This window comes from Oncorhynchus tshawytscha, linkage group LG26, assembly GCF_018296145.1.
Source record: "Oncorhynchus tshawytscha isolate Ot180627B linkage group LG26, Otsh_v2.0, whole genome shotgun sequence".
Lineage (NCBI taxonomy): Eukaryota > Metazoa > Chordata > Actinopteri > Salmoniformes > Salmonidae > Oncorhynchus > Oncorhynchus tshawytscha.
In genome coordinates this window covers 18,460,767-18,485,759 of record NC_056454.1, presented here as the reverse complement: position 1 = coordinate 18,485,759, position 24,993 = coordinate 18,460,767, and positions in this window count along the sequence as shown.

Genomic DNA, 24,993 nt, shown 5'->3' with positions numbered 1-24,993 from the left:
CTGGGGAGAGTGGGGACCCCTCCCCAAACTAATCCCTTGACTCGATGTCAACATTAAGTGGCTAATCTAGAAATGTTCAAGAAGCTTACGCTTAACTGATCTGACTCCATGCGCTCCGGTGCTCTGTGCTGTGTGTTGTGAGCAAGGCTGCTGCTTACTGTATGGTTAGGCCAAGGCTGGAGGCTTATGCAGGCAAATCAAAGCCAGATGGGGTGAGGACTCAGAGTTCGTTGTTCTGTAGAGTTCAGTTCTCAGGGTGGACAGAACAGCAGTTAACCTGGGGTGGAACAATAACAGGTCGAGCTGCAAATGAAAGGTGACAGGTGGGGTTCAGTGAGGTGAGATTACGTTTTTGTTCGTGTGAAATCCGAAGAAACAGATGTGTGGGTGTGCAATGTGAGTCGTCCTATAGAGTGTTTTGTGCAGCATCGTGTGGAAAAAGGTACACACAGCCACATGTACTGGAGAGTATCGGGTTAGGTCAACAAGACGGGTATAACAGTTTCACACAATATCCTGACAACGCACACACGTTTGTTTTACCCCTCGTCTAAAATGTTGCATAGTTTTACTGAGTAATAGGGTACATTTGATAGATGGAGATGCTTTGATGGCATGCTGAACTCAGCCCACAAACTTATGGCTTTTTGTGTTGGGTTACTACTTTAATTTTAACAAATAAAACATTTTCAAGAACTTAGACCCACATGTTGGTCCACATGTAATTTCATGTCAATATGGGAAAACGTGTGCGGCTCTCCTTTTTACAGTACACATTACACCACATAATAAAATCTCACTCAAATCTCACTCAACACACTATACTTTTTTTCCCATATCTTTTTTTAAGACACATTACACCACATAATAAAACATCACTCAACTTCACTGAATTTTAATTCCTTGGATGTCATTCAGAAGTCATCATAACAGGAAATCACTCGGCATCTTGGGAATTCATGTTGATCTGGCTGTCATTGTCAGGTCCTACTAATCACCCCAAAACAAACCAAAAGTACCCCAAACGGGTACCCAAAATAACCAAAAAGTACCCAAACAGATACCCAAAACAACCACTAACAGGTACCCCAAAAACCTAAAAGTACCCAAAAGTACTTCAAAAAACCCAAACAGGTACCCAAAAGTACCAAAAAGGTCCCAAACAACCCAAACAGATACCCAAAACAAATGCAAACAGGTACCCCAAAAAACCTACAAGTACCCAAAAGAACCCCCCCAAACAGGAACCTAAAAGAACCCATAAGAACCCAAAAGTACCAAAACGAATCCCAAACAAGTACCCAAAGGAACCCAAAAGTACCCCAAACAACCAAAAAAGGTACCAAAAATAACTCAATACTAATCAAATCAACCCAAACAGGTACACATAACAACCCAAAAGTACCCTCAAACAACCCGAAACAGCTACCCAAAATAACCCAAAGTACCCAATAGAACCCCACACAACCGCCAAAGGGTACCCACAAAAACACCAAACAACCCTATACAGGTAACCAAAAGAACCCAAAAGTACCACAATCAACTCAAAACAGGTACCCTAAATAACCCAAAAGTACGCAAATCAAACCCAAACAGGTTTTAACAAAAGAACCCAAAACAGGTCCCCAAAAGAACCCAATAGCACACAAACAACCTCAAACAGACACCCAAAACAACCGCAAACCGCAACCCAAAATAACCTAAAAGGACCCAAAAGTGGCCAAACAACCCAAAACAGTTACCCCCCCAAAAAACAAGACCCCAAAAGTACCCCAAACAGGTACCCAAAATAACCCAAAAGTACCACAAACAACCCAAAACAAGTGCTAAAAATAACCCCAAAGTATCTAAATCAACCCCAAACAGGTACCCAAAACAACCCAAAAGTATCCCAAACAACATGAAACAGGAACTCAAAATAACTCAAATATATCCAAAACAGGTACCCCAAAATTACCTCATACAACCCCAAACAGGTACCAAAAAGAACCCAAAAGTACCCAAAAGAACACCAAACAACCCCATAAATGCACTGAAAAGAACCCAAAAATACACAAAAGTACCCCGAACAGATACCTAGAACCGACAAGAATCCAAAAAGTTACCAAAACAAGCCAAAATAGGTACCCAAAATTACCTAAATCAACCCAAATGAGGTACTTACATGTACCCCCTCCCAAAAAAAGCAAATAGGTACCCCAAATAACCGAAAGCAACCTCAAAAAGTACCTAAAGTACCTAAAAGAGTGTAAAATAACCCAAAAGAACCCAAAACAGGTACCCATTACAACCCAAGAGTAAACATAATAACCCAAAAGAAAGCCAGAAACAGGTACAGAGAACAACCCAAAAGAACACAAAACTGCCCAAACAACCCTAAACAGGTACCAAAAAGAACCTTAAAGTACCCCAAACAACCACAAACAGGTACCCAAAAAGAACCCACAAGTACCCCAAACAGGTACGCATAAGAACCATGAACAACCTAAAACAGGTACCAAAAAGAACACAAAAGTACCCCCAAAAGACTACAAATGCACCCTAAAAAAGGGGGGACAGAGCAGCCAACTTCCACAGAAACGGCCTGCTCTGCCCACCTGAAGGTTTCCCGAGTGGCGCAAAGATCTAAGGCACCGCATCTCAGTGCTAGAGGCATCAGTACAGACCCTGGTTCAATTCCATGCTGTATCACAACCGGCTGTGATTGGGAGTCCCATAGGGCGGTGCACAATAGGCCCAGCGTCATCCGGATTAAGGTTTGGCCGGGGTAGGCTGTCATTGTAAATAAGAATTTGTTCTTAAACTGACTTGCCTAGTTAAATTTAAAAAAGGAGAGTTTAGGTCATTCACTCACTTACTCACCCAGTCACCCAGCTCTAGGCCTCACACAGCTCTACCTCCACACACCAGAGGCCCAGTAGGTCAAAGGAAAAGGGGGACTGAGCATCCAACCTCCACAGAGGCTGCCTGCTGTGTACCCCTGAAGGACAGTGTATGCCACCCAGTTCTAGCCCTCAGCCAGCCCTCCCTCCACACACCAGAGGCCCAGTAGGCAAAAAAAAGGGACAGAGCAGCTAACCTCCAAAGAGGCTGCCTGCACTGTGCCCCTGAAGAACAGTGTCACTCACACGTCTGCTTCACCTCTAGGCAGACCACCACTGTGTTCTGGTGACCTCACCCCCACTTGAGGCACCACTGTCTGGCAGACCCTACACACCCTGCCCTGCCCTCTCCCTGGGCCTAAGAGTCCAACTTACGTCCACACATGGAACACAATTGTTTCACTCCATAACCTAAGTACACACCTTCAGGCCTATAGGCCTACACTCCCTCTCTGCCTGCTCTGCCCTGCCTTTGATTCATACCTTTTTGGAGTACCTGTTTGGGGTTGTTTTGGGTACTTTGGAGTTTTGGGTACTTTGGAGTTGTTTAGGGTTATTTGGGGTTTTGCGGGGGTTCTTTTTGGGTACCTGTTTGGGGTTGTATGGGGTTCTTTTGGGTATCTGTTTAGGATTATTTGGGTTACTTTTATGTTCTTTGGGGTACTTTTTGGTTCATTTGGGTACTTTTGTTTTTTAGGGGTACCTGCTAGTGTTTTTTTTGGGTTCCTTTGGGTTCTTTTGAGTTTTTTTGGATACTTTATGATTGTTTTGGGTACCGATTTGATGTACTTTTTTTTGTTTTGTTTTGTTTGGGGATTATTAATAGGTGCCTCTTTGGCAGCCATCAGACCACATAGGTTCCTTCACATTATTATTGCCGCCTATTCATTGCAAACACTTGAAAATGTTTCCACTGGAATTATTGGACGCAATCATAAGATATTTCTCTGTGTTTGCTTATTCTTAATTTATTTGGTTTGAGAAGAGGTTCACATTCAGAGCAGGTTTTCTGATGGTCACTGAGCTGCCCTTGTCATACTCTGTTTAATTTGTCACTGGCTCAAGATCGTAAGAAAGCAGTCATAAAAATCAATATTGTTAGACCCACATGATAGTTTTGGAATTGTGTGTGTCTGTATTTCATTCTGCTTCCAATAGTCATTATACATTGTCATTTACAGAACATCGTCCAATTTTATAAACCAGTGTAACCTGTCATGTACGACCGGTTGTCATAGCTAGTTCTAACTGGCATCATCCAGCTTCAAATGACAAGGTTTTTTTTATCACAATGTCAATTAACTTACCACATATTTCTATACAATCCACTCGATCTTATGCAATGTTATGGAATACTTATTTCAATTGACACAGCCCGAAATTGTTCTATTGACTCGCCAAGCAGTGTCAGGACAAAGACTCTTGACTGGAAGCCAATCAGTCATTCAGAGTGAATCAGCCAAGAACCTGTTGGGGCTGAAACAACAGTCATTCTTTGTGAGAGAAGGACCTTGTCACACTGTTTACATGCAGTGTAATTCGTTTGAGACGGCAGGTTTTCAACACACCCTGTAAATACTCCACACATTACAGACCAACTGTGTTTACTGTACCAAATGTGCTACACACAAGGAAACAGATTGGTCGAGTTTGCCCAGCTAACATGGTTCTGACTGTAGAAAAACATCTTTATCTGTTCGGTTAGGAATCAGTTTTGCTTACAGGCCCGAGGAAAGTTGCTGAGGTTGATATCAACAATCGTGGCCCTTGATTAGTCAAAAAGACTTGAATTAAATTCCTGGAAAAACTCACAACTCCCATTTCCTCCATTAAAATGTGTGCACCTATCTTGGTTAATCTGTAAAAAGTTGTTTTTACTTCCAAACAAACTCTCCTCTCCTGTGTTGATTGGATTAAGTCAAAACAATGGAGCAACTGAAGAAATAAAGAATCATAGTCCTCTTCAGAGAAGGAAAGAAGGATGGATCATGCAATTAAAACAGCTGAAATGCAAAACATTTTATGTACATAATTCTATATTAGGCAACACTATGACAAGGAACACTGACATTAGAGAGAGAAAGACATCAGAGATTGCAACATACTCTGTTTCACAGATATGCTGTCTGAGTCCATACAGCCAGTTGGGTTCTCAGTCCATCGTGCAAAGAGGAATTTTTATCTTTATCTTTTTATCTCTCTAAGAAGAAGGGCGGGGGTGTATGCTTCACAGCAGGCTATTTTCCTCCTCAAGCCGATACCACGATGGCCCTCAAAGAACTTTACTGGACTTTATGCAAACTGGAAACCACATATCCTGAGGCCGCATTTATTGTAACTGGGGATTTTAACAAAGCAAATTTGAGGAAAACATTACTGAAATTCTATCAACACATTGACAGTAGAACTCGCGCTGCTAAAACACTTGACCACTGCTACTCCAACTTCCAGGGAGCCTACAAGGCCCTCCCCGCTCTCCCTTTGGAAAATCTGATCACGACTCCATTTTGCTCCTCCCTTCCTATAGGCAGAAACTTAAACAAGAAGTACCTGTACTAAGGACTATTCAACGCTGGTCTGACCAATCGGAATGCATGCTTCAAGACTGTTTTGATCATGCAGACTGGGACATGTTCCTGGTAGCCTCTGAGAATAACATAGATGAATACACCGATACGGTGACTGAGTTTATCAGGAAGTGTATAGGAGATGTTGTACCCGCTGTGACTATTAAAACCTACCCTAACCCGAAACTGTGAATAGATTGCAGCATCCGTGCAAAACTTAAAGCAGAAACCACCGCATTAACCATGGCAAGGCGATTAGGAATATGGGTGAATACAAACATTCCCTCCGTAAGTCAATCAAACAGGCAAAGCGTCAGTATAGAGACAAAGTGGAGTCGCAATTCAAACGGCTCAGACACAATACATATGTGACAGGGTCTACAGCCAATCACGGACTACAAAGGAAAAACCAGCAACTTCGTGGACACTGAAGTCTTGCTTCCGGACAAGCTAAACACCTTCGCCCGCTTTGAGGATAACATAGTGTCCCCAATGCGGCCTGCTACCAAGGACTGTGAGCTCTCCTTCTCCGTGGCCGGTGTGAGTAAGACATTTAAGCGCGTTAACGCTCGCAGGGCTGCCGTCCCTAGCCGCGTCCTCAGAGCATGTGCAGACCAGCTGGCTGGAGTTTTTACGGACATATTTAATCTCTCCCTATCCCAGTCTACTGTACCCACATGCTTCAAGTTGGCCACCATTGTTCCTGTACCCAAGAAAGCAAAGGTAACTGTACTAAATGACTATCGCCCCGTAGCACTCACTTCTGTCATCATGAAATGCTTTGAGAGACTAGTCAAGGATTATATCATCTCCACCTTACCTGACACCATAGACCCACATCAATTTGCTTACCGCCCTACCGCCCCAATAGATCCTCAGACGATGCAATCACCATTGCACTGCACACTGCTCTATCCCATCTGGACAAGAGGAATACCTATGTAAGAATGCTGTTAATTGACTATAGCTCAGTATTCAACACCATAGTACCCTCCAAGCTCATCATTAAGCCGAGGAAACAACACCTCCATTTCGCTGATCCTCAACACTGTGGCCCCACAAGCATGCGTGCTCAGCCCCCTCCTGTACTCCCTGTTCACCATTGACTGTGTGGCCACGCACATCTCTAACTCAAGCATCATGTTTGCAGACGACACAACAGTAGTAGGTCTGATTACCAACAATGACGAGACAGCCTACAGGGAAGAGGTGAGGGCCCTGGGTGTGTGGAGCCAGGAAAATAACCTCTCACTCAACGTCAACAAAACAAAGGAGCTGATCGTGGACTTCAAGAAATAGCAGAGGGAGCACCCCCCTATCCACATCGACTGGACCGCAGTGGAGAAGGTGGAAAGCTTCAAGTTCCTTGGTGTACACATCACTGATAAACTGAAATGGTCCACCCACACAAACAATATGGTGAAGAAGGCGCAACAGGAAATTTGGTACCTAAACCCCTCACATACTTTTACAGATGCACGATTGAGAGCATCCTGTCAGGCTGTATCACGGCCTGGTACGGCAACAGCACCGCCCGGAACCGCAAGGCTTTCCAGAAGGTGGTGAGGTCGCCCAACACATCACCAGGGGCAAACTACCTGCCCTCCAGGACACCTACAGCACCCGATGTCGCAGGAATGACAAAAAGATCATCAAGGACAACAACCATCTGAGCCGCTGCCTGGTCACCCCGCTATCATCCAGAAGGCGCGGTCAGTACAGGAGCATAAAAGCAAATTCTTAATTCCATTCCTTTACTTAGATTTGTGTGTATTGAGTGTATTGTTGTGAAATTGTTAGATATGACTTTTTAGATATTACTGCACTGTTGAAGCTACAAACACAAGCATTTCGCTACACCGGCAATAACATCTGCTAAACACATGTAGTTGACAAATGCAATTTCATTTGATTTAATTTGGAAGTCAACCTCATTCATGTATCACTGCTAGAACACACTACCCATCTAACTGAGCGTGATGAACAGATTAGCTCAAAGAAGTAGTTGTATTTCATTTCTCCATTCAACATTCCATAATATATACCCACATACTGTAAGTAATCATGACAATGCTACAACCAACTATATTTGGCTTTTTCCTAATGGTAAAAAGTACAATGAAGGAACTAAGTGTCATCCTCTATGACCCTCATACCAGACAAGACTGCATTGGTCAAGTTTAGGACTATTTTAAAATAAACAGAACAGAGACGTCTTTAAAACAGATCATTTCCCCCTGGTGAATTTATTTTGTGCCAAGTTTTAATCTCCATACCTTTTGATCCAGCCAGGTATGTATGGAATGAAAACTAAGACAACTATGCATTGCTTTATATGGGCGTAATATAAAATGTTCGATATGAGGTGTGTTCAGTGCTGTCGTGCCTGAAGTTTTAAGGCTTTCCACCTGTTTTCCAAGATACAGTATCTTCATGCCTTTGGTTGCGTCTGAAAATCTGGTAGCCAGAGTGAGTCATGAGAATTCTGTAGCAGACACGATACCCACAAGGCACCAAATTGAGAAGCTCAATCCTGTTAACAGTGTCTTGAACCACATTAATCAAAGACAGAAACACAGAATGTTGTGTGTGTGTGTGTGTGTGTGTGTGTGTGTGTGTGTGTGTGTGTGTGTGTGTGTGTGTGTGTGTGTGTGTGTGTGTGTGTGTGTGTGTGTGTGTGTGTTGTATTTGTATTTGTATGCTGGTTTCTGGCCCTTTGTCTTACACAATTGGAATGTATGGTTCTGCATGAGTTTGTGTTTGCAAATGGGTCTTTAGTATATGTGGCTAAGTTTATGTAATAGTAGGTCATAGTAAGTATTTTTGCTTGGCCATTTTTGTGAGACTTTGTGTTTATACCACTAATGAGATGCCCAGGAACAACTGGGTGTGTGTTCTTGGGAGGTCAGCTGAAGCATGTTGTAAAACACAGCCCTGTGATGGGACAATGTGTAAGTGTCTGGTTTTCATCATTGCCTCAGAAGCGCTCTGTGTCATATAGTACACTCACTGTACAGCAGATAGATTCCAGATTTCTTCCTGCTCTGCCTGGAGCCTGGTTATGACACCAAAAGACAGGTTATCAGATATGAAGTCATCCTGTGTTTTCTTACTGAAAAAGCCAAATATGTCTGTATCCCTTTAACTTATCAGTGTAAAAGTAGTGTAGGCTATAAGCACACAACAAACTTGAACATGTACAGGCTACATTAAGGGCTCAATTTGTGTCTGTGTGTGTCTGAACATGTATACTGTACATACAGTTGTAGTCAGAAGTTTACATACACCTGAGCCAAATACATTTAAACTCAGTTTTTCACATTTCCTGGCGTTTAATCAGAGGAACATTTCCCTGTCTTAGGTCAGTTAGGATCACCACTTTATTTTAAGACTGTGAAATGTCAGAATAATAGTAGAGAGAATTATTTATTTCAGCTTTTATTACTTTCATCACATTCCCAGTGGGTCAGAAGTTTACATACACTCAATTAGTATTTGGTAGCATTGCCTCTAAATTGGATCAAAATCTTGGGTCAAATGTTTTGGGAAGCCTTCGACAAGCTTCCCACAATAAGTTGGGTGAATTCTGGCCCATTCCTCCTGACAGAGCTGGTGTCCTTAAGCCATTTTACCACAACTTTGTAAGTATGCTTGGGGTCATTGTCCATTTGGAAGACCCATTTGTGACCAAGCTTTAACTTCCTGACTGATGTCTTGAGATGTAGCTTCAATATATCCACATCATTTTCTTTCCTCATGATGCCATCTATTTTGTGAAGTTCACCAGACCCTCCTGCAGCAAAGCTTAACTGATTTGCCTAGTTAAATAAATAAATAAAAAACACATGTGGATGAATGCGTGCACTTGCGTGGTTTGAGTGTGTTTGCAACTATATGTGTGTATGCTTGGGTGTGGGTGTACTAGTATTGAGCCCTGTACATCCAAACCAAACTACAGAGGCAGGGGGCCACACATGCAGTGAGAGATGAAGATGATCGATGACACACACCAGAGCCCAACTGTGTTCTTTTTGAACTCATGACCTGGGGGTGTTTCTGGTTGAGGTGAAGACTCCATCCTGATTTATGACATCAAGTTTAGCTCAAAGTGGTCTTTGCCAACTGTCACTCAGACTTCGATCTGCCCTGTCTTGGAGGCTCAGCTAGATAGACAACCCCCCCCCAAACACACACACACACATAGACAGATCATCAGAGTCATTATCTACACAGGCGCCATATGTTTCATCCTCTGGGCATGATCACTCAAACAGAATCATACATACAGCTATTATAACTTATGCAACATGCTGGATACTGTGTTTGTCTAAGACAGGTGTGTTTGTGTGTTATTTATTTTCTTTAGGGGTAGATCAGCTTTAATATTGCAGATAGATGAGACTTCTATCAACATAATTGTCTGCATTATTTCCAATCCCCCATATACAGTTGAAGTCGGAAGTTTACATACACCTTAGCCAAATACATTTAAACCCAGTTTTTCACAATTCCTTACATGTAATCCAAGTAAAAATTCCCTGTCTTAGGTCAGTTAGGATCACCACTTTATTTTAAGACTGTAAAATGTCAGAATAATAGTAGAGAGAATGATTTATTTCAGCTTTTATCTCTTTCATCACATTCCCAGTGGGTCAGAAGTTTACATACACTCAGTTAGTATTTGGTAGCAATGCCTTTAAATTGTTTAACTTGGTTCAAGCATTTCGGTTAGCCTTCCACAAGCTTCCCACAATCAGTTGGGTGAATTTTGGCCCATTCATCCTGACAGAGCTGGTGTAACTGAGTCAGGTTTGTAGGCCTCCTTGCTCGCACACACTTTTTCAGTTCCGCCCACAAATCTTCTATGGGATTGAGGTCAGGGCTTTGTGATGGCCACTCCAATACCTTGACTTTGTTATCCTTAAGCCATTTTGACACAACTTTGGAAGTATGCTTGCGGTCATTGTCCATTTGGAAGACCCATTTGCGACCAAGCTTTAACTTCCTGACTGATGTCTTGAGATGTTTCTTCAATATATCCACGTAATTTTCCCACCTCATGATGCCATCTATTTTGTGAAGTGCACCAGTCCCTTCTGCAGCAAAGCACCCCTACAACATGATGATGCCACCCATGTGCTTCACGGTTAGGATCGCGTTCTTCGGCTTGCAAGCCTCCCCCTTTTTCCTCCAAACATAATGATGGTCATTATGGCCAAACAGTTATATTTTTGTTTTACCAGACCCGAGGACATTTCTCCAAAAAGTACGATAATTGTCACCATGCGCAGTTGCAAACCGTAGTCTGGCTTTTTTATGTCGGTTTTGGAATAGTGGCTTCCTCTTAGCAGTGCAGCCTTTCAGGTTATGTCGATTTAGGACTCGTTTTACTGTTTATATAAATACGGTTGTACCTGTTTCCTTCAGCATCTTCACAAGGTCCTTTGCTGTTGTTCTGGGATTGGTTTGCACTCTGAAGGTATTCAGACCATTCACTTTTTCCACATTTTGTTACAGTACAGCGTTGTTCTAAAATGGATTCAATTGTTGATTTTTTTTCTACACACAATACCCCATAATGATAAAGCAAAAACAAACTTTTAGAAATTTACATAGGTATTCCAACCCTTTACTTAGTACTTTGTTGAAGTACCTTTGGTAGCGATTACAGCCTCAAGTCTTCTTGGGTATGACGCTACAAGCTTGGCACACCTGTATTTGAGGAGTTTCTCCCATTCTTCTCTGCAGGTTGTCTCAAGCTCTGTCATTTTGAATGTGGAGCATCGCTGCACAGCTACTTTTAGGTCTCCGAATGCGGAAGACACATTTCAGTTGAATGCATTCAGTTGTACAACTGACTAGGTATCCCCCTTTCCCCTCTCCAGAGATGTTTGATTGGGTTCAAGTCCGGGCTCTGGCTGGGCCACTCAAAGTTATCCAGAGACTATTCCCGAAGCCACCCCTGCTTTGTCTTGGTTGTGTGCTTACGGTTGTTTTTCTGTTGGAAAGTAATACCTTAGTCCCACTGTGGAGCAGGTTTTCGTCAAGGATCTCTTTGTAGTTTGCTCCGTTCATCTTTCACTCGATTCTGACCAGTCTCCCTGTCCCTGTCGCTGGAAAGCATCTCCACAGCATGATGCTAACACCACCATGCTTCACCGTGGGGATGGTGCCAGATTTCCTCCAGATGTGATGCTTGGCATTCAGGCCAAAGAGTTCAAACTTGGTTTCATCAGACCACATAATCTTGTTTCTCATGGTCTGAGAGTCCTTTAGGTGCCTTTTGGCAAACTACAAGCAGGCTGTCATGTGCCTTTTACTGAGGAGTGGCTTTCATCTGGCGACTCTACCATAAAGGCCTGATTGGTGGAGAGCGGCAGAGATGGTTGTTCTTCTGGAAGGTGCTTCCATCTCCATAGAGGAGCTCTGTCAGAATGACCATCGGGGTTCTTGATTATCTCCCTGACCAAGGCCCTTCTCCCCCGATTGTTAAGTTTGGCTGGGCAGCCAGCTCTAGGAAGAGTCTTGGTGGTTCCAAACTTCTTCAATTTAAGAATTATGGAGGCCACTGTGTTCTTGGGGATCATTGCTGCAGACAATTATTGGTACCCTTCCCCAGATCTGTGTCTCGACACAATCCTGTCTTGGAACTCTACGGACAATTCCTTCGACCTTGGTTTTTGCTCTGACATACACATACAACTGTGGGACCCACAGGTGTGGGCCTTTCCTAATCATGTCCAATCAATTTAATTTACCACAAGTGGACTCAAATCAAGTTGTAGACACAGGATGCACCTGAGCTCAATTTCGAGTCTCATTGCAAAGGGTCTGAATAGTTATGGTATGTAAATAAAAGGTATTTCTGTGTTATATTTTTAATACATTTGCAAAAATGCCTTTAAAACTGTTTTCATTTTGTCATTATGTGGTATTTTGTGTAGATTGATGAGGACATGTTTTTATTTAATCAATTTTAGAATAAGGCTGTAAGGTAATAAAATGTGGAAAAAATCAAAGGGTCAGAATACTTTCCGAATGCACTGTAACCCTGATTGCCCATTACCTGTGGTCACCAGACATTGAAATTAGACACTAGTCAGGGTTATCGAGTCACCAAAAATGTCTGTGGTGCCCAAGAGAGTACTCCACAAGGTTTTGGGGTCAGCAAATTTCAGAACTTTGTTGGCATGTATAGGCTCTAAAATTGCTGCAGTAATCCAAGTAACGTTGGAGCAATCAAAGGAACAATAACTATACTGAACAAAAATTAAACGCGACATGCAAAACAGGCGACAACAACAAAATTATATACAGTACCAGTCAAACATTTGGACAAACCTACTCATTCTAGGGTTTTTCTTTATTTTGTACTATGTTCTACGCTGTAGAATAATAATAAAGACATCAAAACTATTGAATTAACACATATGGAATCATGTAGTAACCAAAGAAGTGTTAAACAAATCAAAATATATTTTATATTTGAGATTCTTCAAAGTAGCCACCCTTTGTCTTGATGAAAGCTTTGCACACTCCTCGCATTCGCTCAACCAGATTCATGAGGTAGTCACCTGGAATGCACTTCAATTAACAGGTGTGCCTTGTTAAATTAATTTGTGCAATTTCTTTCCTCCTTAATGTGTTGTGTTGAGATAAGGTAGGGTTTGTATACAGAAGATAGCCCTATTTGGTAAAAGACCAAGTCCATATTATGGCAAGAACAGCTCAAATAAGCAAAGAGAAATGACAGTCCATCATTACTTTAAGACATGAAGGTCAGTCAATCTGGAAAATTTCAACTATGTGTCCAAAATGTTCACTGGTACTCTATACATACAAATATAAAAAAGTTGCTAAACATGCTCTGGCCCACCTGCCCTGATTGATGGGTTGCTACTTACCAGAGGTGTGGACTCGAGTCACATACCTTGGACTCGAGTCAGACTCGAGTCACAAATATGATGACTTGCAAATTGACTTTGACACCAATGACTCATGACTTGACTTGGACTTGAGCCTTTTGACTCGACCTGACTTGATACCCTCCCCAAGCCCAAATATTAAAAATTATGCTATTTAAAAAGTGCTGCGCATCAACTCTTCATTTAACGGATTACAGTTTGAATCGGACAGCAGCCAATCAAATTGTGCCAGCTGAGAAAAAGTTGTGTGTGGCAGTGCAGAGGAACGTCGGAGGGTGAATTCAGATGAAGCCCTTGGAAAGATGATACCCCAAATGATTATTTTAGGATATAAAGACGACGCTGTATCAACAAGAAATGGATTGCAACTTACAAAACATGCGGGAAGAAAATTACAGACAGAGGCGCAACAATTTCCAAATTTTCGACATTTGAAGCTGCACACAGAATGGTAAGTCGTGGCTGATATAGCTATATATTTTATTACTTTGTTGGTGTATCATGTAGGCTAACGTAACATTAAATCAATGAGAAATGACACAGTCAGTCAGTGAGGGAACATGATCATTGCACCCAAGATTGAGCTACAACTGGCTAGGCAGTTGGTAGACTAAATCCTGCCTGATGTTACTGCTGTTCCTAAAACTATTGACATACGTTAGCCTACTGTAACCACACAGAGAGAGTGTCTGTGTGTTAAGGTTGGGTGATAGTGTTCAAGCCTACACCGCCCGATTGCGCCCCATAGCGATCCTCGATAGTCGACCACTTTGGGGGGGTGGACTTTATATATATATATATATATTATATATAACATTTATTTGGAAAGTAATAAATATATAAATATCTTTAAAAGCATTCATGATTTGCGTAACTGTATTACACTATTACTCTTAAAAATATTAAATGGTATTACATTTGGTGAAGAGCACTTTATGACTTGTTTAGGACTTGAGACTTGACATTTGACGGTCTTGACTTGAGACTTGACTCGGACTTGCCTGTCTTTGACTTGGGACTTGAGTGCTAAGACTTGAGATATTCTTGTGACTAGTAAAACATTGACTTGGGCCCACCTCTGCTACTTACTGTAAAATCATTGAAATTCTTGCATTTTGTGTTCATATTTTTGTTCAGAATAATTTAATGAGCCATTCACAGTTTCACTGTACCAGCCGTGTCTACTAAGTCTTGCATGGCTTAACATTTGAGACAAGACTTACAGGATCACTCTGGTAGAGCCCCACAACATTGAGGTGTACCTGGTCACACACCGAGGCGCAAGGGCACGGTTGTCTAGTGATGGGAGGAGCCCAAGCGCACCCAGTGGGAGACCCTGACCTACCAATTGCCAAAGCCGTGGGAGCCAAGGCATCGCTCGAGAGGGGTTCTGTTAGAGGGTTTTTGGAGTATACTGCACAATGGAGCCAATGACAAGGAATAAAAACACAACATGTCTCTGATGCTAGCGTGTAAGAATTAAAGGTGTGGGAGTATTAAAATGTAAATGTTGCACTCACAACCACTTGAAATAATACAAATTGGAACAGGATACAAATAGGTATAAAATAAAATATGGGTGAAAAACAAGTCTTTAAAGGTCATTTATAGAAGTGTACTAATGGATTAGATCCCATGGAGTGACAGCTATTTCCTCAGGTGTGACACCATCTTCATGTCACACAAAGGTAAAAAAAATTGAAAAGAACAACAACAACTAAGATTTAAGTAATAAGTCACTGTTTTAACTAAATTAAATATATTAGTATTTGCAATTATGTGCAAAAAACTGGGGTGTCATGTCAAATGACAAAATCATCATGCGGTTTGTTCTTATTTAAACTCAATATGGGTTTACTGTCATTGGATATGTTTGGATTGGATGAGGATAAACAGAAGCAGAAATAACAGGTTCAAACCAAACAAACATTATTAGATATTTTCCGGTACTTAGGGCTGCCTGGAAGGCCACTAGAGTGAAGACCCTCAGGACAATTATTGAGTGAGGTATTTAGATAAACTTAAGATGTTTCAAAATCACAACGTGTTGGTGTCATTCTGGCCTAATATGGACACCGTAGATCACAGTATTTTCATCATGACAGAGAGGATGTCACTGCAACCGTAGTACATGATGTCACAACCTTTGTAAAGAGGTTAGCACAGTGTGAACATGCAACGTAAATATTTGCACTCATCGCTCATTCAGTGACTTCAATGTAGGATTTAAAGTGTATGATGTCAGAATTTGGCCATTAATTAGTACTTACAGTGCTGTTGATTCCAAAATGTACGTAGTTAATACAAGATAAACATGAGTAACTGAATAGCTCAGGCTTGTGTAGGCTACTGCATGTTTCTGTAGACCTATCTTTCTAATAGTGGACCGCATGTTTTAATGGCATGCATCAAATTTCTCAAATAAAAGCTTACCTTACCTCATTCTAAAGCTGCATGTAAGATGAGAACCCAACTAAATGTCCTGACATGCTTCCTGTCTTGCCTTTAATCTTCTTTTTCTAGTTATAGGAGTTCACTGAGAGGTCTGGTGCAATGAAATCTAAATCCCCTTTTTGGTGTCGTCATATACACTACCGTTCAAAGGTTTGGGGACAATGTCCTTGTTTTTGAAAGAAAAGCATAGTTTTTGTCCATTAAAATAACCGTGTTATGATAGTGTAAACATTGTTAATGTTGTAAATGACTATTGTAGCTGGAAACGGCAGATTCTTTATGGAATATCTACATAGGTGTACAGAGGCACATCATCAGCAATCATCACTCCTGTGTTCCAATGGCATGTTCTGTTAGCTAATCCAAGTTTATCATTTTAAAAGGCTAATTGATCATTAGAAAACCGTTTTACAATTATGTTAGCACAGCTGAAAACTGTTGTCCTGATTAAATAAGCAATACAACTGGCCTTCTTTAGACTAGTTGAGTATCTGGAGCATCTGCATTTGTGGGTTCGATTACAGGCTCAAAATGGCCAGAAAGCAAGAACTTTCTTCTGAAACTCGTCTGTCTATTCTTGTTCTGAGAAATGAATGCTACTTCATGTGAGAAATTGCCAAGAAACTGAAGATCTTGTACAACGCTGTGTACTACTCCCTTCACAGAACAGCGCAAACTGGCTCTAACCAGAATAGAAAGAGGAGTGGGAGGGACCCGGTGCACAACTGAGCAAGAGGACAAGTACATTACAGTGTCTAGTTTGAGAAACAGACGCCTCACAAGTCCTCAACTGGCAGCTTCAAAACACCACTCTCAACGCCAACAGTGAAGAGGCGACTCCGGGATGCTGGCCTTCTAGGCAGAGTTGCAAAGAAAAAGCCATATCTCTGTCCAGTGTCTGTGTTCTTTTGCCCATCTTAATATATTATTTTTATTGGCCAGTCTGAGATATGGCTTTTTCTTTGGAACTCTGCCTTGAATGCCAGAATCCCGGAGTCAGCTTCATTGGCAGCTTTATTAAATAGTACCTGCAAACCACCACTCTCAACATCAACAGTGAAGAGGCGACTCCGGGATGCTGGCCTTCTAGGCAGAGTTCCTCTGTCCAGTGTCTGTGTTCTTTTGGCAATCTTAATCTTTTCTTTTTTTGGGCCAGTCTGAGATTTGGCTTTTTCTTTGCAACTCTGTGTAGAAGGCCAGCATCCCGGAGTTGCCTCTTCACTGTTTACGTTGAGACTGGTGTTTTGTGAGTACTATTTAATGAAGCTAGTTTGCACTGTTCTGTGAAGGGAAAACTCCTCAAAACTACTACTAACCCAGCAGGCTGCGAGAGAATATAATGCATTTCTGATCACAGTTTTATTGATTTCAACATCAAAAACATCAAATGAAATGAGAGCACATCAACTAGGAGAGTCACTGGGAGAGACCTCAACTAGGTGAGACCTTATCCTGATACAGAATGCACTGTGATAGAGATTGTCTGAGATATTTTGTGTCAAATCAAATCAAATTTGTCAAATGCGCCGAATACAAAAGTTAAGTGGAATGCTTACTTTCAAGCAATTACCAACAATGCAGTTAAGAAAATCCCTGCCACAAAATTAAGAGATAAGAATAACAAATATTAAAGAGCAGCAGTAAATAACAACAGCGGGGCTATATAGAGGGGATACCGGTACAGAGTCAATGTGCGGGGGCACCGGTGTCGAGGTAATTGAGGTAATATTTACTTGTAGGTAGAGTTATTAAAGTAACTATGCATAGATAATAACAGAGAGCAGCAGCAGCGTAGAAGGGGGGGGGGTGCAATGCAAACAGTCTGGGTAGCCATTTGATTAAACGTTCAGGAGTCTTATGGCTTGGGGGTACAATTTTTAGGGCCTTCCTCTGATACTGCCTGGTATAGAGGTTCCTGGATGACAGGAAGCTTGGCTCTGGTGATGTACTGGGCCATACGCATACGCTCTGTAGTGCCTTGCAGTCGGAGGACGAGCAGTTGCCATACCAGGCAGTGATGCAACCCGTCAGGATGCTCTCAATGGTGCAGCTGTAAAATCTTTTGAGGATCTGAGGACCCATGCCAAATCTTTTCAGTCTCCTGAGGGGGAATAGGTTTTGTTGTGCCCTCTTCACGACTGTCTTGGTGTGCTTGGACCATGTTCGTTTGTTGGTGATGTGGATACCAAGGAACTTGAAGCTCTCAACCTGCTCCACTACAGCCTCGTCGATGAGAATGCTCAGACCTCCTTTTCCTGTAGTCCACAATCATCTCCTTTGTCTTGATCACGTTGAGGGAGAGGTTGTTGTCCTTGCACCACACGGTCAGGTCTCTGATCTCCTCCCTATAGGCTGTCTCAACATTGTCGGTGATCAGGCCTACCACTGCCGAGTCATCAGCAAACTTAATGATGGTGTTGGAGTCATGCCTGGCCGTGCAGTCATAAGTGAACAGCTAGTACAGGAGGGGACTGAGCACGCACCCCTGAGGGGCTCCCATGATGAGGATCTGCGTGGCGGATGGGTTGTTGACTACCCTTTTCACCTCGGGGTGGCCCGTCAGGAAGTCCAGGATCCAGTTCCAGAGTGTGTTTAGTCTCAGGGTCTTTAGCTTAGAGATGAGCTTTGAGGGCACAACGGTGTTAAACGCTGAGCTGTAGTCAATGGATACAATTCTCACATAGGTGTTCCTTTTGCCCAGGTGTGAAAGGGCTGCGAGGAGTGCAATAGAGATTGAATCATCTGTAGATCTGTTGGTGCAGCATGCAAATTGGAGTGGGTCTATGGTTTCTGGGATAATTGTGTTGATGTGAGCCATGTCTATGTGTGTGTTTGTGTGTATGAGGATTAGAGCTGACCCCATGCGATCTACATTCATGCAATCGGGCACTCCTTTGAGCTCTAAACCATGTATGTTTGTGTGAATGACTGCATGCCTGTGTGTGTGCATACATGTGGGCCTGAAGTATGTGTCTTTCTATGATGTGATTTCTATGATTTCTATGATGCATGTGCAGGTGTGTGCTATTCATGTGTGTTTTCTATGTAAAACCTCAACTTGTTTTACATGTTCTATCCTACTTAAGTTATCATTCAACACCAGTAAAACCAGGAGCATAACACTGTAGATGTTGGATTGCCATAAATCGGTGTTAAGAGCCTTACGTTCTGTGCTCTGGCTGCTGTACTCCAAAAATAGCATGACCTCCTAGGACAGAGTGTTCTATTTAGATTGGGGAATTTGGTCAGAATCAGCTTATTCAACATCCAAAAATAGCAAACAACGGAAGACGAACTTAATATGCCCCTGCTTGATGTGAGTTATGACCCCTGTTTGAATGAACAAATATCAAGATCATAATCTGTCTATTATCCTTGGTGTTGTGATGAAACTTCTCCAGTAAAATTGTTCAACCCTGCACTACATATCATATTTCAGTGTCGAGATTCTGATTGTATGTTTTTTTAAAGACTATGGCAGAAACGTGTAAGCAGAGTTTGTGATGGCAAACCCCTTTCCCCATCCTGATCTGCTCTGTAAAAATCCTCAAATCCACTGGCCCAACAGCACATCTCTCACCACATTACTCAGGAGCCTGCTCTCTCTTTCCCCTTCTTTTTTCCACTTCCCATCCCTCCATCATTTGGATGTTGCTTTTGGTCACACTCTCTCTTCTCTGCTCGTAAATCATGGTCCAAGAGAGGACTCACCCAGGACATTGACATGAGGAGCCACCCCTAAGACAAAGCAGGCATTCCGCCTCATTGGAGCTCTGCTAGTGCTACGCAATTAGGAGGAAGATCCTCCATGGTCCATCTCCATCCAAAACACACAAACAGAGTCCCGACGTCAGGTCTCAGCTGCACTCAGCAGCACGCCACAGGGCCGGCCCATGGTCCTGCCACGCGGCATTGGCTGCAGTACAACCAGAGGCCCAGGCTTTGGCCTAAGATCAGGCCTAGTAGTTAATCACTATGAGTGGCACAATGGGCCTGGGTGTCTAGCAGGGAGAAAACAGTGTTAAGATAGAGTCTTACATCAGGATTTAAGTCTTCATATTCAATGTAGAGCTACTCCCAACTACTAGCTACTCTTGAGTGACATTCTTCATGACCAATGCTTGGCATGCATTGAAACATGTATCTATCTCGTGGCTTTCTTTAGCAAAATAACGCTGAATTAACAGACTTATTTTCTTATGAAGGGTGAGACTCTCATGAACACGTACGTATGTGTCAGTTGTTTTGCTATAGTGTGTCCACAGGCCTCACAATGCATTTGTTTGGGCTAATAGCTGTAAGGCCAAAAATACATTGTCAAACTATTTTTTTAAATATATTTTTGGGATACTTCAAGGGGTCTTAAAATTAAAAATCATATAGCTAACTGGTCCTTGTTATGACCTTCTTAAAACAATTCCATATATTTTAGTAGAACCCCCCTCCCCCGACAAAGAAGGGCTTAGACTTATGGGTTAAATGAACATAAAAAGATCTACAAGCAGTTGTTCGAAAATAGCTTAATGTGTTGTATCCAAATACTGGTGGAGTCAACTAATAAAATAATGGACAATCTGTCTAGAGTGGTCCAGGACCTGAAGAACAGTTTGCAGTTCTCCCAGGGTCTGCTCAATGAATTTAAACAAGATAATAGCTGGATGACAGCAATCTTTAAGTCATTTAGAGAGGACATCAGTTATGTATGTGAATCATCGGATCATGAGTGGCTACCGCTGGCTAACGCCTCTGTACCGAAGCAAACACCAGTTAGCCTCGAGCTAGGCCCATTTCCCAGCTAGCCGAAGAGGTATAGATTTGGCAATTTGGAGGAAAGCAGAAGATATTGCTTCCAGAGGCAGTTTGGAACTCGGTAGTGAGTGTTGCAAGGACAGACAATTTTTACACGGTACGTGCTTCAGCACTTGGTGGTCCCGTTCTGTGAGCTTGTGTTGCCTACAACTTTGCAGCTGATCCATTGTTTCCACTTCACTATAACATTAGAGGGCAGGGCAGGAATTTGACAAACTGACTTGTTGCTTCCTCTGACGGTGCCACAATGAAAGTCTCTGAGCTCTTCAGTAAGGCCATTCTACTGACAATGTTTGTCTATGGAGATTGCATGGCGGCGTGCTTGATTTTATACACCTGTCAGCAATGGGTGTCACTGAAATAGCCAAATCCTCTAATTCGAAAGGGGTCTCACATACTTATAGTGTATGTAACCTTAGAAATAAGGCTAATTAAATCAATAACTTGATAATATCAGATAACATGAATATATTAGGCATTTCGGAGACTCGCTTAGATAATTCCTTTGATGATACAGCAGTAGCAATAGAGGGATATAACATCTACCGAACAGACAAGAATGCCAATGGGGGATGTGTTGCTATATACATATTCAGAGCCATGCTTAGAGAAGATCTCATGTCAAGTGTTTTTGAAGTGTGGTGGTTGCAGGTTCACTTGCCTAATCTAAAGCCTATTATTTTAGGGTGTTGCTATAGGCCACCAAGTGCTAAGATACAGTATCAAAATAATGTGTGTTACATGCTTGATTGTCTATGTGATGTAAACAGAGCGGTCTACTTCCTTGGGGAACTGAATAATGACTGGACTTCAACAAGCTGTCTACTCATGAGGAAGCATTTCACTGTAACCAGTGCCTGTAATCTGATTCTGGTTATTAATCACCTACCATGGTGTTTAGAAACACTACAGGAACTTTATCATCCACTTGTATTGATCACATGTTTACTAATACATTAGAACTTTGATCAAAAGCTTTATCTGTACTCATTGGATGCAGTGAAAAAAATTATCCGCCATGTTGGAGTCAACAGAGAACAGAAATAATATTATAAATATTCTCTTACCTTTGATGATCTTCATCAGAATGCACTCCCAGGAATCCTAGTTCCACAATAAATGTTTGATTTGTTCAATAATGTCCATTATTTATGTCCAAGTAACTACTTTTGTTAGGGAGTTTAGTACACAAATCCAAACACTCGTGCAGTTCCAGCCAAAATTCAGACGAAAACTTCAAAAAGTTATATTACAGGTCGTAGAAACATTTCAAACTAAGTATAGAATCATGTTTTTATCATAAATCTTCAATAACGTTCCAACCGGAGAATTCCATTGTCTGTAGAAATGCAATTGAACGCAGGTCGGTATCATGTGAAATGCGTGAGACCAGGACCTGGCTCTCTGCCAGACCACTGACTCAAACAGCTCCCATCCTGCCTCACATTACAGTAGAAGCCTCATTCAAATTTCTAAAGACGGTTGACATCTAGTGGAAGCCTTAGGAAGTGCGACATAACCAATATCCTACTGTGTATTCAATAGGGGCTGGGTTGAAATTCGACCAACCTCAGATTTCCCACTTCCTGTTTGGATTTATTTTCAGGCTTTTGCCTGCCATATGAGTTCTGTTATACTCACAGACATCATTCAAACAGTTTTAGAAACTTCAGAGTGATTTATATCCAATACTAATAATAATATGCATATATTAGCAACTGGGACTGAGGAGCAGGCCGTTTACTCTGGGCACCTTTCATCCAAGCTACTCAATACTGCCCCTGCAGCCATAAGAAGTTTTAAGGCTCAATGGATTGATGAAGAATTGAAAAGATGTATGGTTGAAAGTGATGGGGCAAAAGGAGTGGCTATTAAGTCTGTCTGCACAGTCGATTGGCTGACTTGAGAAGGTATGTGACCAAATTAAGAAATGATGTGACTGAACTCAACAAAATGAAGAATAAACTATTATTAAACCAGGATCGATGATATACACTGAGTGTACAAAACATTAAAAACACCTTCCTAATATTTAGTTGCACCACCCTTTTTGCACTCAGAACAGCCTCAATTGGTTGTGGCATGGACTCTACAAGGGGTCAAAAGTGTTCCACAGCGATGCTAGCCCATGTTGACTCCAATGCTTCCCACATTTGTGTCAAGTTGGTTGGGGGGATAGATCCACTTTAATATTGCAGATAGATTGTAGCTTACATCAATGTAATTGTCTGCATCCCCCATATATTTTTTTTGTAAAATATATATACATGCCAAGAGTGTGCAAAGCTGTCATCAAGGCAAAGGGTGGCTACTTTAAAGTATCTCAAATATATTTTGATTTCTTTAACACTTTTTTGCTTACATGATTCCATATGTGTTATTTCTTAGTTTTGATGTCTTCACTATTATTCTACAATGTAGAAAAATGGACAAAATAAAGAAAAACCACTGAATGAGTAGGTGTGTCCAAACCTTTGACTGGTACTGTATATTTACACACATATATATTTTTCACTAACCCTACCACCCTCCCCTAATTTGAGTAAACTAATGAACAACAACACTTAGGCTTCTACTTCCAGTTTATACGTACTATATACATTTTACGGGCACAAACTATTTTACAATAGTTATCTTTTGTTTGTTTTTACTCCTATCCTTCTGCTACCCTCATCCCCTCCCATCTACAGTTGGAAGAAAAAAGTGTCAACAATTTGGAATTACCTGGATTTCTACATAAATTGGTAAAATAATGTGATGTGATCTTCCTCTAAGTCACAGACAGTGTGCTTAAACTAATAACACACAAATTGTATTTTTCTTGGCTATATTGATTACATCATTTAAACAGTCACAGTGTAGGTTTAAAAAATTATGTGAACCCCTAGACTACTGACTACGCTAACCTGGAGTCCAATCAATTGGAGATGGTTATAGCTGCCCTGCAATATAAAAAACACTCACAAAATGTGAGTTTGCTATTCACATGAAGCATTGCCAGATGTGAACCATGCTTTGAACAAAATAGATCTCAGAAGACCTAAGATTAAGAAATGTTGACTGGAAAGGGTTACAAAAGTATCTCTAAAAGCCTTGATTCTCATCATTGATTTCATTGTCTATAAATTGAGAAAGTTCAGCACTGTTGCTACTCTCCCTTGGAGTGGCAGTCCAGCAAAGATGACTGCAAGAGCACAGCGCAGAATGCTCAATGAGGTTAAAGAAGAATCCTAGAGTGTCAGCTAAAGACTTACAGAAATCTCGGGAACATGCTAACATCTCTATTGACGAGACTACGAAAGTCAAATTTGACCTACGCCTCTAGGAAGATGGAACGCAACACCCTGCTACAACTCAACTCCCCGTGGAGTGAAAGGGGTATGGGATTGTAGGTGCGAGTAAGGATGACAAAGGCAGAGAATTGTAGAAGAATTTATTCCGTCACACGGTCATTTTGGGGAAAAGGGTCTGGACGGAACCAAAGCAAAGAAAGTAAATGTCAAAGCCCCCTCTCCTACCTGACCTGCCTACCCACTACTTACCTAACTTTGCACCACCTGGTACTCTAACCAAAATACAGAGGTTGGTCCACCGAGGTCTTACCTAGTGATTATAACTATGTGTTATGTATGCCCACAGGCCTCTTGCCTAAGCACTCCCTAGGTGCCTTCCCCTTCCCCCCTCGGAACAAATGAAAACAGAATAAACAAAGGAAACAATTTCAACAATCAAAAACACTGCGTCCAATGGGGACACACATACCTTAGAAGCAACGACTAAAAAGTACTTAACAAAAACCTGTCTCTCAGCAAAAACCAACACAGGACTTACTTATCATCTCCCTCAGCAACAATCACAGACCATACCCATAAGCTCTATCTGAGAAACAACCAACACAGGATATCACCCTCCGTTCTCTTCTGATCAACAGAACACTGGCTTATATCGCTGGAGAATGAGTCTAATGGGATACAGCTGTATCCTGACGAGGGGGCGGGGACAGCTCTCCACTCATCGATGTGGCCGACCAATCAGCTGCTTGGGGGGGAATTTCCGGAAGCCATTCTGAAACACACACATACAAAACCACAGCACATAAACTGGGGAACGTAACACAAACATTAAACAAGAATGTTATTCATGGGAGGACAACACGGAAGAAGCTACTGCTGTCCAAAAAAAACATTGCTATATGTCTGAAGATTGCAAAAGAGCATCTGAATGTTTCACAGCACTACTGGCAAAATATTCTTTGGACAGATGAAACTAAAGTGGAGTTGTTTGGAAGGTAAAAGTAACACACAACACTATTTGTGGAGAAAAAAGGCACAGCACACCAACATCAAAACCTCATCT